The 17,170-nt window shown below is 37.3% G+C and overlaps 1 protein-coding gene and 1 pseudogene across 7 annotated transcripts in view; both read left to right on the top strand.

Moving 5' to 3' along the window:
* Positions 1 to 17,170, top strand: part of GULP1 (GULP PTB domain containing engulfment adaptor 1) — a 269,578-nt gene that overhangs the window by 22,770 nt on the left and 229,638 nt on the right. The gene's annotated exons all lie outside the window — the stretch shown is intronic.
* On the top strand, positions 15,984 to 16,311 carry LOC136338573 (transcription initiation factor IIA subunit 2 pseudogene; annotated as a pseudogene).

Genomic DNA, 17,170 nt, shown 5'->3' with positions numbered 1-17,170 from the left:
GAGAGAAATGAGAAGCATCAATTCTTCATTGTGGCACCTTAGTTGTTCATTGATTGCTTTCTAATATGTGCCTTGACCGGGGGCTACAGCAGACTGAGTGATCCCTTGCTCAAGCCAGCGACCTTGGGCTCAAGCTGGTGAGCCTTGCTCAAACCAGATGAGCCCACACTCAAGCCGGGTTTCAAACCTGGATTCTCTGCATCCAATTCCAATGTTCTACCCACTGCGCCACCACCTGGTCAGGCAAACTTGATTTTTATACAATAATTGAGGTGGAAAAGAAATAATTTAGAGAAATAGAGCATTAAAGTAGATTGCAAACTTTTTTTCCAGGTGTTTTTATCTTTAGACAGCTCCTTCAATATATTTAAAAAACACCATATCTAGATTTATACTATCTTTATGTGATGGATTTTTCTTTAAAAACCAGGACTTTAGAAAATACCTAAGGCTTTTTTTTTTTAATTTTCTTTTTAAAACATTTCATACAGAGGAAAACAAAAAATAAAAATGCATATAAAAGGATTTTTTATGAATTACCTTAATAAGACACTATTTTTGGAGAAAGTACTGAAACAGATGTTTTAGCACTTTCTGCAGTTATTTTTAGTGCATTTTTAGTTGTGGGCTCTTGAATCTGATTCTTGCATAATCTTTTTCAAGTTACTGTATTTCCCCATGTATAAAACTCACCTTAATTTAGGGACCTGAAATTTAAAAAAAAGGTAACCGTAAAGTTATAGAACTTAAGTTTTATTTATCATAAAATTCATACAACTCCTCATCACTGTTAAAACTCCCATCCATTAGCTTGTCTTCATCTGTGTCTGATGACAAATCACTGTCTTCATATATTGCCTCATCCTCAGTTCCATCTATGGCATTTGAAATGCCACAACCATTGTAGAATACACATACAGTTTTTAGACCCCGAATTTTTCGAAAAAAAACATGCATCTTATATGTGGAGAAATACCGTACTTAGTCTTTATGAATGGACGGGGAAGATGAGAATGAAAAATAATAGAGTATTTAAAAATTACACTACTTTCATGCTTGTATTTTTTGTTCTCTGCAATAGAAGTCCTGTGGCCCAAAGATTATGGTGCATTTACTTATCCCTAGAGCAGGCATCCCCAAAGTATGGCCAGTGGGCCGCGTGCGGCCCCCTGAGGCCATTTATCTGTCCCCCACCCCCGCCGCACTTCCGGAAGGGGCACCTCTTTCATTGGTGGTCAGTGAGAAGAGCACTATATGTGGCAGCCCTCCAACGGTCTGAGGGACAGTGAACTGGCCCCCTGTGTAAAAAGTTTGGGGACCCCTGCCTAGAGACTCTGAATCTATAAAGCCTGACCCAGTAAGCATTCAGATATATATTTGGTGAGTGAATGGGAAAACAAGGAATTCAAGGTCCTAAGAGAATGTGTGCTTCATTCAACATGCAAATAATTCTTTGGAAAAAGCTGTTGGAAAGATGCAAATGTTGGAGAATGAATGGAGGCAAGGACATTCATTCTGTACAACATTGACCCTTGCCCTATTCATTACCTGAGGGTGAGGTGAGTACCTGGAAAAGCAAGTTTTTATCTCAGAGACATGAACAGAAACAATCCAAACTCTGTACGAAGAGCTAGACGGCTCTCCTTGGCCATCTCATTGCCGCATCTCACTTCATAGGAAGGAACAACAGGACTTTTCATAGCCTACTTTTTCTATTATTATTCAAAATTATACTTATGATTATACCTGTGTGAGCAGTTCAGTCCTAAAATCACGTTTCTTCTCAGATTGAATTGAAACATTCTGAGTTTGAATGAAGTAGAAATTGCATTTACAAAATATACTAGGAGCAAATGTAGTTGACATTATCTAATCAACTGGTATTTCAATTGGTGATTTGGGGAGCAAATTCCAAGAAGCAGTGATAACTGAAGAGAAATATTTAGCATAATTTAATAGTAACTTGGTTTGCATATGTTTATCTGTTGGAATAATTACATGGATGAATTTATTTTCATATCTTTTACATTATTTCAAGTTTATTTCTCCAACTTGTCAAAATGTTTGTGTTGAAAAATAACCTCTTACACCTGATCAGGCGGCGGTGCAGTGGCTAGAGCGTTGGCCTGGGACTCAGAGGTCCCAGGTTGAGACCCCAAGGTCGCCGGCTTGAGCTCAGACTCACCAGCTTGAGTGCAGGGTCTCTGGCTTGAGCATGGGATCATGGACATTACCCCGTGGTTGCTGGCTTGAAGCCCAAAGGTTGCTGGCTTGATGAGCAAGAGGTCACTTGCTCTGCTGTGCCCCACCCCCATCATGGCACATATGAGAAAGCAATCAATAAACAATGAAGATGCTGCAGTGAAAAATTGATGCTTGTCATTTCTCTCCCTTCCTGTCTGTCCCTCTCTCTGTCTCTGTCACAAAAAAAAAAAATAAAGAAAAATACCTCTTACTGATAAAGTATGAGAAATAGGAATAAATATATATGTTTTGATTTATTTGTTGATGCCATATTAATGTATAAACTGTCCTTGAAAAGTTGAGGACACTGATTTTATTTATAATATACAATAATATACCTGATTATATGATTATATAACTCAGTATATTTTTATAAAGAAAGACATTTGCAATACAATTTAAAATTTACTATTAAATATATTAGATTTGTGTTATATATAGTGATTTTTACAAAGTGCATAGAAGATTATACTAGATGGAACAAGAAATGTTTTTTCTGGAATGAAATTATAATTCCATAAGGAGATTGATTTTGTGAACACAGCCTTTTCATTTCTAGTTTTTCATTGTTCATTAAAAAATATTTTTTCCATTCAATTTGAGAGAGAGAGAGAGGAAGGTGAACCTCAACTCGTTTCACTTAGTTCCATTTATTTACTTAGTTTTATTTCTTTTTTTTTTTTTTTTTTTGAGACAGGAAGGAGAGAGATGAGAAACATCAACTCATAGTTGCATCACTTTTTAGTTGTTCATTGATTGCTTCTCATACATGCCTTGAAGTGGGGCGGGGGCTCAAGCTGAGCCAGTGTCCCCTTGCTCAAGCCAGCGACATTGGGATCATTGACATACTCAGGCCAAGGACCCCACGCTCTAGCTGGTGAGCCTGCTCTCATGTCAGTGACTTCGGGTTTCAAAGCTGACACCTCAGCGTCTCAGTGTCCCAGGCTGACGCTCTGTCCACTGCACTGCCACCAGTCAGGCAGTTATTTCATTTAATAATGCACTCATTGATTGCTTTTCATATATATCCTGATTGAGGGGTAAAACCTGCTGCCCTCTGAATTGATGCTTTATCCACTGAGATACCTAGCCAGGGCCTCATTTTTCATTTTTTACACTTTGGCAAGATAATCTTCAGCATCGGCCAATTTTTCACATGGCTATTTATTTTAAAGTACCCTAATTGATGAGTGAGAAACCTGATGATACTTGCCTAATTGTAGTTGGATGAGATAACTGATTTAAAGTATTTTTTTTTTGCTGTTCATTGACTATTGCTGTTAGTATGCTATTTTAATGAATCAAAGTAGCCCTCATAAAAGTTGTAAAAAATTTATGGAATCTATTTTAGAGGTGCTGTAATCTTTTTAACATAACTATTAGGAGAATTTCTAAGTTTCTAAAGATGTCCTAAATGGCCTAATGATATCAGTTGATTACTTTTCAGACAGGTATCAAAGTACAAGTTTCAGTAAAATTCTCAGTGGTAACAATGGTGTTCTAATGACCTTTGTCCCAGTAGAGCCCAAGCTCTATGTCGATCAGGTGTCCCTGATTCGACTTCCCTGTGCAGTGGGACACTCCTGCTGCTTATCAGCAGGGCTGGCAGCCTCTTCAAGACTACTCTTGAGGCAGCTATGAGGATTCTACTAATCAGTGCTGACACTAACTGCTACAGGAAGAAAAACACAAGTTACTTGCAAGAATCACACAGGCAATTTATTACTCACAAATCCTTTTGGCATGCCTGGGCACAGCTTAACAGGGCCCTGTCCGCGTGCTCCTCTCGACTGTCTGGTCAGAGATCAGAGTGGCGTGGAGACAGTCCATGTCAATGTTGGAGTCTGGGCGACTACTACAGCAGGGGGGCCCCTCAACTTTAGTAACTTTTCTGCCGCCAACACCTTCTAACAGGTGTCAATCTACAGGATTATCACCTCAAACCACTTTTTTGGGAGTTCCTCGCAGGGAGCCCTTTTTATGTTAATCTACTGAAATGTTATATCAAGCCACTTTTAAGATGTTCCTAGGGAAGATTCTTTCTTTCTTTCTTTCTTTCTTTTTTTTACAGAGACAGAGAGAGGGATAGACAGGGACAGACAGACAGGAATGGAGAGATGAAAAACATCAATCAGTTTTTTTTTTGTGCGTTGCAACACCTTAGTTGTTCATTGATAGCTTTCTCATATATGCCTTGACCGCGGACCTTCAGCAGACCTTTTGCTCAAACCAGATGAGCCCGCGCTCAAGCTGGAGACTTAGGAGTCTCGAACCTGGGTCTTCCGCATCCCAGTCCAACGCTCTATCCATTGTGCCACCGCTTGGTCAGGACCTACGGAAGATTCTTTATGTTAACTTCCAGAGTTGTGACATCAAGCCACTTCTTTTTTTTTGTATTTTTTTTTCTGAAGCTGGAAACGGGGAGAGACAGTCAGACAGACTCCCGCATGCGCCCGACCAGGATCCACCTGGCACGCCCACCAGGGGGCTATGCTCTGCCCACCAGAGGGAGATGCTCTGCCCCTCCGGGGCGTTGCTCTGTTGCAAACAGAGCCACTCTAGCGCCTGGGGCAGAGGCCAAGGAGCCATCCCCAGCGCCCGGGCCATCTTTGCTCCAATGGAGCCTCACTGTGGAAGGGGAAGAGAGAGACAGAGAGGAAGGAGAGGGGGAGGGGTGGAGAAGCAGATGGGCGCTTCTCCTGTGTGCCCTGGCCGGGAATCGAACCCCGGACTTCTGCACGCCAGGCCGACGCTCTACCACTGAGCCAACCCGCCAGGGCAAGCCACTTCTTATCTATGTATAACTTCACACACACACTAACTGGGCCCTGCTGGAAAGTCAGAGTCTGTTTATCATATTTGTACACACTATATTAATTCCTATTTGGATGGCATAACTTTATTTAATTTCCTTAATTAATTTTAATATATATCAATTACTTTTATATATCTTCCATATATTTTACACTTCTATATATTTAATTACTATAACATTATATTACTACAATGTTCTTCAATTGTTTTCTTTCAATAAATGCCATATATGGAAATTTAGCTCAGCATATCATTTAATTTATGATTGATATTTGTTTACTAAAAAAATTTTAAACCCATGAAATAACCTCTATAGGATTTCTAGGAATATGGTTAAAGCTGTTACTGCAACTTTTAAACAATTTGTTTCTCATATAAATTAATATTTATATTAACTGTTTATAGACTATAGCAAAATTTTTGCATTTTGCTTTAAGGAAACTCATTCTTTAAAAAAAATAAGTTGGCCCTGGCCGGTTGGCTCAGCAGTAAAGTGTCGGCCTGGCGTGTGGGGGACCCGGGTTTGATTCCCGGCCAGGGCACATAGGAGAAGCACCCATTTGCTTCTCCACCCCCCCTATCCCCGCTCCTTCCTCTCTGTCTCTCTCTTCCCCTCCCGCAGCCAAGGCTCCATTGGAGCAAAGATGGCCCCGGCACTAGGGATGGCTCCTTGGCCTCTGCCCCAGGCGCTAGAGTGGCTCTGATAAACAGAGCGATGCCCCGGAGGGGCAGAGCATCGCCCCCTGGTGGGCAGAGCATCGCCCCTGGTGGGCGTGCCGGGTGGATCCCGGTCGGGCGCATGCGGGAGTCTGTCTGACTGTCTCTCCCCGTTTCCAACTTCAGAAAAATACAAAAAAAAAAAAAAAAAGTTATTAGACATGAATGCATTTCCATTATAAAAAGTTGAGCCATGGCTGGATGGCTCAGTTCGTTAGAGCATCATCCTAGAGCTCAGAGATTGCTGGTTTGTTCACCAGTCAGGGCACATACAGGAACAGATCAGTGTTCCTCTTTCATTCTCTCTTCTCCTTGCTCTCTCTCAAAAATCACTAAAATAAACATTAAAAAAAAAAGCAAAACTTAAAAAAAAGTTTAAATATTCCAAGTTCAGATATTGCTAGAGAGCAAAATGTGAGTGTTAGCCTCCATGCCACCTCACACCCATACCTCAGAGGTAAGACCGCTCATGGTTTAGTACGCAGCATTCCAACACAAATTCTAGCCACCTACAAACATAAACACCTTGACGTTAAAAATGAAAAATGATATAATATATTTTATTTTAATTTGGGTTAGAAGACATCAACATATTTTGAAATGAAAGAGTTTGATTTGTATAACCCATGGTCACTATTTTTTTGTACAGTTTACCTAAGCAGTTATCACTGCTTTCCAATGTGTATCTCTTTCAGTTATTCTAGCAATCTTTTCTTTGGGGGAGGGGCAAAACATTGCTGAGAATGGGAAACATGTTCAAGAGAGTAGAATAATAATTATGTAAAAGTCAGTTCATTCATCAACAAGCTAGAACTGTAGTTTGAAAAACTAGCTAGCTATTTTTCTACAAATGTTTGTCAAGTTTGGCCATATCCTTTTTGTATACTGTATTTGTGGTCATAACCGGTCTGGCCCCATTATTGCATTTCTCATGTTAGCAGTGCAGTAAATGTGTGTTAGATAATTTATACTTTAATTTATTTTGATTTCTTTTTATCTTGTTCTCCCTCTCATTTGACCTGTGCTTTTCCTGTCCTCTCTCGTTTTTGATTCTAACATTTTAGAGCATGTTTGATGGTGATGGATTTTGTATAAGATTTTTCAACCTTGGCAATACTGACATTCCAGCCCAATAATTCTTAGTTGTTGAGTTGTTGAATGGGGGAAAGAGCAGTTTTGTGCAACGTAGGATGTTTAGCAGCATTCTTAGCTTCTACCTACTATATGCCAGCACTATGACCCCAGTTGTGATAACCAAAAATATCTTCAGATATTGCTAAATGTCCTCTGAGGGGCAGAAACACCCTGGTTGATCCAGATATCTCCTACGGAGACATAACCACCCTCAGTTAATGCCAGATATTCTCTGGGGTGCAAAATGACTCCATTGAGAAACATGGTTTAGCATTCTAAATTGTGATATTTTTTTCTGGCATATATCTTTAAGGGATAGGTAGCTATCCCTAAACCAGTTTGTACTGTGTTTTGAAGTATCATTAAAATTGTGATAATATAAATCTGTTAAACCTTCACTCCATGTATGTATAACTAACTTGAATTCACTTAGCAGTAGATAAGTGTTTGCTACACAGTTAGGTAATAAAAATAGGAAAATACAAGGTGTGGCAAAAGTAGGGTTACAGTTGTCTGTGTGGAAAATAATGCAATAAATAATAACACAAGAATAAACTCTTAAGTCCTCTGCAACCTGAAAGAAATGTCCTCACTTAGCTATATGAATGTTGGTAACCTGAAATCAGACCTCCTTTATTATGTCTTGACAAAAAGTTCACTCAGCACCTTAACTCTTGGACTACTGCAGTGCAGCATTTAAACATGTTTTCTGAGAAGGTATTCAACCAAAAAACAAAACAAAACAAAAACTATCTTTCAGAATCACTGACGCATTATAAAGTCTAAATATGCACAGGTTTTTTTCATATATAAGCCCTCAACATTTATCTTCAAATATGTTAATGTAGTATATTTAACTTAAATGGAAATAACATAAACTGAAAATTTGGTATTTTATCTAAAATTTGCAAAACTCAGTGAAAGTATTTTAATAATAAATATTTTATCCATGAAACTGTCTAGGCTATGTTTTCAGACACATTTATCACTGAAATTTAACATTTTGGCACTTTCCTCAGAAGTGCCCAAAACAAAACAAAAAAATTGGTTTTCATGATGAAATTTAAATTATTTCAAACAGTGTTTCCTGGATTTTTAGACTTAATGTTTTTATTTCGCCCTTGCTATATATTCTTGTTTGATTAGTTTCCTGTTGATTTTAAAGTAAATTTGCACTATAAGCTGTTTTAAAAGAATTACTTATTTAATGCATTTTCCAATGTGTATTTAAGTCACTTTCTCTACAGAAACAATATTCAACATTTTTTGAAGTTAAAGTTGAGTGTGAAATCCAAGCATTGTATTAATTTTAATAAATTAACTTACTGTATTTTCTGATTCTGCTTTTATAAGTTTTTTTAACTACCTAATCCAATTTAAAAGATTTGCAAATAAAATATCTAATAGAAATATGAAGTATTTTCTTTGTTTTCAAACTAATACAAAACACATTTTAGATATCAGTATTATAGTTAACATTAATGCAAATTCTGAGTAATAAATTTGATTGTCCATAAACTTGAGATCAAGTAAGATTTATTAGAAAGTAATATTTTGATAAAAATATGTTTAGTGGATATTAAAATCTATGTGCACAGTATCATGATAAAACTAATTTTTTATATTTAAGTCTTTATTGTATTACTGGCAATATTGGAGTATTGTTTGTACACCTTTACATATATTTATTCAGATCTTTCTTAAAACTTGAATATATTTAAAAGGGAAATATATCACTGTCTACTTGTTTTCAAAACGCATTAAAATAAATAACGAAGTAAAAAGGGTAGAGAAAAGATTGCTCAGGAATCATCTGCTGCATTGTGTGAAACACTGATTTGAGAGAAATAACTTGTGCATTATAAAACTCTTTGGCTGCAGCAGCTTCAGGTTATAGAAGTAGAAATTCTCTAGAACAAGACAAAAATTCTTTTACTTTATTGTTTCAAAATTTTATACGAAGTGATCTCAGTAAATACTACCATTGTAGAATATAATTGAGGGTAATATAGTTCTATACCTTAGAACTCCTTTTTTGGGGGGGGGAGGAAAAGGGTTAGCATTGGCTATTAGCTGGGTTTGTAAAGGAAGTAACAATATGGCCTTTTCATTTTGTTCTATTTTCGTGACATAAACTTTGTTAATACATTGGAGTAAAGGAGAGAGTTGCAACTGATTACACATTGTTTAATTCTAAATTTCCATGAGACCAACATTAAAAATAGTTTATAACAGGTGGCTAGGTATAACATTCATGGTGGTTTATTATCCTCCAAATTTGTAGCTATTCTTTTACTAGGAATTTCTTTAGCAATTCTGTTTCTCACAACACTGCTATTCTTTCCTACCTTTGTTATTTCAGCTGTTTCATGAAGGTTTATTTTGGAAATGTATAGTGATTAAAGTTCTTATGCCACCCTTACATAACTCTTTGAAGTGAAGGACCCATTTATTTAAAATGTAGACTTCATGACTAACTGGTACATTAGAGCTGGGCAATTTCCATTTCCACTACTTCTTGGACACTTACTTTGGCCTTCACTACCTGTGGGCTGTTGCTTGAAATTCTTTTTTTTTTTTTTTTGCTTGAAATTCTTAACTTTTCTCTGAACCTTGATATTTTCCCACTCTAGTTCATTACAGCTCTGATCTTGTTTCACTCTGGCCAAAAACCTTCAGAATCTTACTCTCTGCAAAGACCTCTGTGTCTCTGGTTTCTATTCCTAGCAACCTTTGCCCAGTCCTCATACAACCCCATTACTCCTCTACTTTACTCTACATAAACTGGACAGTCACTGACTTCTTAGGATAGTTTGTTTACCTTTCCTTTCATTGTCCTCTTCTCATTCACTTACTCTTCTTGAAAACCAATATAAGTTAATATGTCTGTTAATATTTATACTTTCAAAGTTCAGCTCATATATTTCTTCTTAGGCTTCTTGGGTTCTCTTGAAACCCACCACAAACAGGATGCACTGTCTCTTCTACCTTAATTGCCATTGTTCTTTTCTCTTTTTTCCTTTCTTTAATTTTCTTTTCATTTTTACATTTTTTAAAGAGAAAGTCAGATAGACAGACAGGGACACACAAGAAGGGAGAGAGATGAGAAGGATCAACTCATAGTTATTGTACCTTAGTTGTTCATTGACTGCTTTCTCATGTGTGCCTTGACTGGGGGACTCTAGCCATGTCAGTGACCCCTTGCTCAAGCCAGTGACCTTGGGCTTTAGGCCAGTGACCTTTGAGTTCAAGCCAGTGACTATGGGGTTATGTCTATGATTCCATGCTCAAGCCAGTGACCCGCGTTCAAGCCAGATGAGCCTGCACTCAAGCTGGTGACCTCGGGGTTTTGAACCTGGGTCCTCAGCTTCCCAGGCTGAGGCTCCATCTACTGTACCACCGCCTGGTCAGGCTTTTCCTTTTCCTTTTTATGGTTAGATGCAATCTCAGTGTAGCAGAAAGACATGGGTTTCAGTGTCAGGCATAGCTGGTTTCTGATCTGTTCTCTGTGTAACTGCCCGAGTCAGGGCATGTTGTAGTATATTTTCTTTTACTTTCTAGGAACTCCAGTCCTCTCATACAAATTCTCAGTTGGCAATAAATACGTGTTTGAAGGATGAATAACCACTTACTTATGAAAGAATGCTATTTTAATATTTATTCAAACAATAACCCAAAGAATCTCAAGCTTTTGCCACTCACAGAGAAACGATTTTCTTTTTCAATAAAGTGCACAGTTAAAGATTTTGTGTGTGGGAATTGAATGAAAATGCACCACTGAGGAGATATTTGAAGACTGCTTGTGTGTGTGCTTGTGCATACAAGGTGGGGAAAGAGAAGTTGTCTTTTACCCTTATTGCTTTTTATGTTTGTGTTCAAATCTGTATGTATCCATTAAATGCACTCAGTGCCACTGCCTTTAAAGCCAGATGTGGTTACTTATGATTCTAATGTCAGTTTTTAATTTTTAAGGAGGAAATTATTATGTCATGGGACTCAATAACCTCTCATTCTTCTATGATTTACCTTTTGTGCAACAAGTTACCAGACAGAAAAAAACTATCATGTTTCCAATTAGAATATCAAATGATTTATTGATTTGATAACACTTTAATAATTGAGTTATGTAGTTAAGCTCCTGAATATAATAACTTGCTTTTATACTTGCTTATATCTTCAGTGGAACCTTATGGCAACCTACAGAGCATTACAAAATTTTGTACCAGATATGTTTGTCTTAAACTTACTTTAAAGGGCTAATGACAAAAACAGGAAAAGAAATTTAATTATAAGACATTCTAATCTCTAAAGTAGTCTGGATATTTATGCTGCTCATGCATCACAGAGGTGTCTGTGATTACTCTCAGCCCTTTTTTGTATTTACTCAGGATGATGAGTAAATGAATGTCAGTACTATTAATTAAATTTGTTAAACAGTCTCTGATGTCCCTGAATCATTTTTCAGGGAACATTCTGAAACTAAACCTGTAACAGCAATTGCTTAGGGAACAGGTAAAATGCCAACAGACTTTTTTGTGCTCTCTCTTCAAAGAGAATGATATTCAAAAGAGACTCCTTTTATATGATACATGAGGACTTTGCTCCCTCCTTAGATGCCTGTTTATTTTAACCAGAACTTTTAAGACACAGAATATAACAACCTAGAAATCTTTTAAGGTTTTTTCATCAGTTTAACCAATTCAAAAATTGATTTCCTTTAGAAGCATTGTCTCCTGGATTCGATCTCAAATATGATGGTGCTAAATGAAGCTATTACATAATGAAACTTTTTATATATATATATATATTCCAAATGAAACATATATATATTCTAAAAATCAGCACAATGACATATGTTTGTATATCCTTAAAGTAGATTATACCAAATTGTGCTGATATCCTCAAATTTAGGAGAATTTGAGGCATACAAATTTGCTAAAAATATGAGGCCATGATGTAGTTTGTGTACCTCTTAGAGAATGCAGTAAAATTCCTGTTTATATTTCAGACTGCAAGCTTTGAATACAATTGATATATTAAAAGGAAAACAAATAAAATATTTAAGTATGGCTATTATTACTTCATGCCTTGTTCAATCTCATGTTATATCTGGTCAAAACAGAATTGTTTTAAGTTTGATGTTCTTAGTTGTTTCTGTCAGAGAGATTCATATTTATACATAGGAGACTTATGTAAGAAAAAACTCCATAGTTTTCAGTTCTCAACCAGTTTTCATAATTGACTGTAACTTTTGAAATATTTTGAACTCCTTTAAATAATGATAGTAGTAGTATTAGAATAATCTGCCTTGAATTTTAAGAAGAAATCAGTATCTTGAAATTTCACTTTCATTTTATTTTATGGTTAGATCTTTTTTGCTTGCTTTGTTTTTATAACTATTTGGAAATAATTTTAATCCTAGAGTAAATTTGCAAGAATAATGGAAGAGATACCCTTTACACACATTAACATATTGTTAATATTTTTTTTAGATTTTATTTATTGATTTTTTTGGGAAGGGGGAGAAAGAGAGAGAGAGAGAGAGAAAGAGGGGGAGAAGCAGGAAACATCTACTTGTAGTTGCTTCCTGTTTATACAATACCTTGACCAGGCAAGCCCAGGGATTTGAACCAGCAACCTCAGTGTTCCAGGTCGATGCTCTATCCACTGAGCCACAACTGGTCAGGTCTGTTATTAATATCTTTTTCATATTATCATTCTCCCTTTTCATGTGCATGTGTTTGTGTATGTAATATGTTCATATATATGTATATGTATATACTTTTCTTACTAAACCCTTTGAGGGTTAGGATTTTGTTTTTGTTTTAGTAAGCTTTTTTTTTTTTACAGAGACAGAGAGAGTCAGAGAGAGGGATAGATAGGGACAGACAGACAGGAATGGAGAGAGATGAGAAGCATCAGTCATCAGTTTTTCATTGCGACACCTTAGTTCAGGGGTCGGGAACCTATGGCTCGTGAGCCAGATGTAGCTCTTTTGATGGCAGCACCTGGCTCGCAGACAAATCTTTAATAAAAAAAATAATAATGTTAGAAATATAAAAACATTCTCATGTATTACAATCCATTTATTTCCTACTGCTCATGTTCCTGGTTGCGGATGGCTGGAGCCAATCACAGCTGTCCTCTGGGATAACACCAAATTTTTATTGGATAATGCGTAACATACATGGGTCGTTGTATGGCTCTCACAGAATTACATTTTAAAATATGTGGCATTCATGTCTCTCTCAGCCAAAAAGGTTCCCGATCCCTGCCTTAGTTGTTCATTGATTGCTTTCTCATATGTCTTTTGACCGTGGGGCTACAGCAGGCCGAGTAACTCCTTGCTCGAGCCAGCAACCTTGTATCCAAGCTGGTGAGCTTTGCTCAGACCAGATGAGCCTGTGCTCAAGCTGACAACCTCGGGGTCTTGAACCTGGATCCTCCGCATCCCAGTTCGAGGCTCTATCCACTGTGCCACTGCCTGGTAAGCTTTCTTATCTCCCATGTTGAATATCCATGTTCATGATTTAAATAAGACATTTTAGTCTGATTTAGGTGGGGATAATCAAAGCAGTCCAGTAAATTTATTTTTTGTTTATTAGTCACTTTTATCTTACCTATAATTTTTATGCTCAATTTATAGGCCCACTATGAGAATGTGCTGCTTTTCCTACGTTCCTTTGAGGGGCTTCGTCACAGGGTAGAGGATAAAGGAAGAGTGGTGATACACGGAGACAGTAGCATTAACTCCCTGTAGAGATGCTGTCGATCATTTGGGATAGAACCACTAGCTAACCTTGTCGCTTAGCACGTACATAGTCATTACTTCTTTGTTAAAGGTGGATTTTAGTCTGAAAATTATGTAGTGAGTACAAATGTTTCTTAGTTCTTACACTTCATACCTCCTTGATTTCTGAGTGTATAGACTAGTGCTTTGTCTTGCCACTCATTTCATTATTATTCTTGTATGCATTGATCCAAATAGCAGAATAATGTAATACCTGTGTATGTTCTGTCTTCTTAAAATACAGTTCCACAAGGACTGTGTCATTACTGTCTTTGCAGTTTCCTTCTATACTGGGGTAGGCTTTTAATACATGCTGACTGATTTAAATGATGATATACCCCACACAGCTGCTCTGTTTTGTTTCTGTTGGATTATTCCATAAATCTGTGCAATCAGCAAGGCAGTGTCCTTGGTTACCTGATGGGTTACTTGAAGTTTTCGATATTATATGTTATACATGTTGAGCCCAGAGCTAATATTTGAGTATATATGCATACTGTGTAAACTTTAAGAGTTTAACAGTATTTTAATAAAGTTATTTTATTATTTTAGATTATACTAAATTGTATGTGAAATTTTCTTTATTTTACAGATGACAAAAATGAAACAGAAAATTAAAATAGTTTCTTTTTTAGATAGTAATACACCCCTTATTGTGTTAATGTGAGAATTAAGATATGGCAGTGGTCCCCAACCCCCGGGCCACGAACCAGTACCAGTCTATGGGCCATTTGGTACCGGTCCGCAGAGAAAGAATAAATAACTTACATTATTTCCGTTTTATTTATATTTAAGTCTGAATGATGTTTTATTTTTAAAAAATAACCAAATTTCCTCTGATACATCCGTCTAAGACTCACTCTTGATGCTTGTCTCGGTCACGTGATACATTCCTCCGTCCCACCCTAAAGGCTGGTCCGTGAAAATATTTTCTGACATTAAACCGGTCTGTGGCCCAAAAAAGGTTGGGGACCACTGAGATATGGTATGTCTCAAGCTGCTCACACAGAGCCTGGCCGATAGTAGCCCTTCCGTAAATGAAGGTTTTATTACTATTGTTATTGTTGGCTGTTGTTCTTACTCTTATCAATGTCAGTGTCTCAGCTAAGGCATAACTTTTGTTCTGCTCAATCTGAATATATAGTTTGTGTTGATTATATTTGATATCTTCTGAAGTGTAAATGGAAGGGATGCTTGATACAGTTTTATTTATTATCCTTATGCAGCTGTGTTCTCAGTTATTGCAAAGAAGCCAGGTGTTAATGACTGTCTGGGATGAGTTTCTATCTTTGGCTTTATCTTTCAAAGCAGTTCTTTAATTATTAGGGCTGACACCATGCTTTATGCTAATGACACTGTTCCTAGAAGTTATGCTACTGATGGTGGCTGTTGTGTAGACTCAGCACAGTTCTCCTGAACTGTACTGCTGAGTCAGCAGAACTCTGCAGCTAAACAGTCTGCCTATACAAGACATCAGTCTGCAATGGGGAGATTTATCTGTAAAACCAGAAAATAAAAGATTCTTATTAAAATGGGTTGAGTGCTCTAGCTAAACTGAACTATTCTCTGTGTGGCATTTTGAATCAGATTTAAAAAGTGTATGGCCAGAGGGCTAGTTCAACGTAGGGCCAGTTAGCATTATTGCCTCGTGTCAGATTCCAGATATACCACAAGTTTACATTTTACACTGAGACCATTTTTATCAGAGGGTGCTGTGTTTTACAAGTGCTCACACGAGAGCAAGATGCCTGGTGTGCAGAACATGTAATTGATGAGCGCCCCAGGGAGTAATGATAGGGAGATGAGAGTCCTGTGCCAACAGAGGGCTCTTTGTTCCACAGACATTTTCATCATTCGGGGCAGAGTTATTTGAATCCGGTAATGGATGGACAAGGCCTTCTCTGCTTATGCCGATGAACCAAGAAATAATTTTATGTGATACGTGGACACTGTTTCTTCAGTAGAAAAGAAAAGATTGTTTGCTTTTCTGATGTGCCTTGCAGGTTTCCCTGGGACTTCTCAGATGACAAAACAATCGGTAATAGGACTGGACTACATAGTTGATTTACTGTGAAGTTACTGGACTTTAGGCTTCAGGAAGCCTTATTTTCCCAGATTCTGACTAAGACACTGGGCCTGCTCCACATGATCACATGTAAAATTTGAAATTAAGGTGTTTTCTAGACTGGCCATGCTGCTCTGTTTGCTCTGCAGGGGGAAGCACCGTCCCCACAGGATATCAGTGCAGAACAGAATAGGAAAAACAGTTTCCTCCTCCTAAGCCATGGCATATCAGTTATACAGAAATACCACTTTGGGGAACAGTCTGTAGGAAAGCCTCTATGAACTCATGCAGTCTCAGCAGACCACCCTCATCTTATTCTTCAGCTTCTACTTCAGTTCGATAAGGCTATAAATTCAGCACTGGCTCAGAGGGTCAGGAACAGAGCGAATTTCAGGGGCTCTCTAAATACGTACAGATTCTGCGATGATGTGTGGGCTTCTGTATTGAATGATGTTGAATGCAGAGAGGTGACAGAACTTATTACAGTGGTAAAGTGAAAATTGTAGCCTGTAATGGTAAAAATACTGGCTTCAGTATTACAGAATGAATAGAAAACTGGCTTTTTTTAAAAAAATGCTGTCTTGTGTTATTAATCATCACTTTTTAAACAGAAGAATAGAAGAGACTTTCTTTTATTTGTTCTAGCATTGTGAAAATGACTACACTGTGTTATACTGTCAGGAAATCCAGCAGAACAAAGTTTATAACTCTGTAGCCTCTTTCATTACCTTTTATTATACAGCATGAAGAAACAGAACTTTTTAAAAATGACTAATAAAATATTGTTGCCTTCCTGATAACCTTCTTTAATAAACTCATTTTAAAACTAAAAAAAAAAATGATGTCATACATTGTCAGGTAAGACTGTGGTCTTTTTGCACTCTTACCCTCCTCTGTATATCTCCCCTGGTTCAAAGTATGTAAGAGTGGTCACGGCTAATTTTAAAATCTGGCTAACAGGATACTGAGTTGAGGATACATTTACTTGGGGCTTAGTAGGATATATCTGTGTGTGCCATATGAAATTGTCATTTTTGGACGTCGAAGATAATTGAATGTTGGCGATTTCATATGGTCATGTGTGGTTCCAAGTTACTTCAGTGTATAATCATTTCTACAGTTCTGGTAAGCAAATGTCTTCCAGGAATCTTCCAGCTGCTTACTGAGCCCATGTACCCAGTATGATGAATGCAAGCAAGTACATGGCCAAAGGTCATTCTGTGACAGGCATGTGCCCCACAGTGCCCAGCACAGAAAACATGTGGGTAGAGAAGAAACAACAACAAAACTTTGACCCTAATCGAGGAAAGATTGAATTAGCTTTCTTTTCCCCACAGGAAATATTATAGAATCTCTTAAGTAAAAAGCAGCAACCAAAGTGTATGAGCTAAAGCAAAACAAAATAC

This window comes from Saccopteryx bilineata, chromosome 5 (assembly GCF_036850765.1).
Source record: "Saccopteryx bilineata isolate mSacBil1 chromosome 5, mSacBil1_pri_phased_curated, whole genome shotgun sequence".
NCBI lineage: Eukaryota > Metazoa > Chordata > Mammalia > Chiroptera > Emballonuridae > Saccopteryx > Saccopteryx bilineata.
This window is presented reverse-complemented; position numbering and strand designations above follow the sequence as displayed.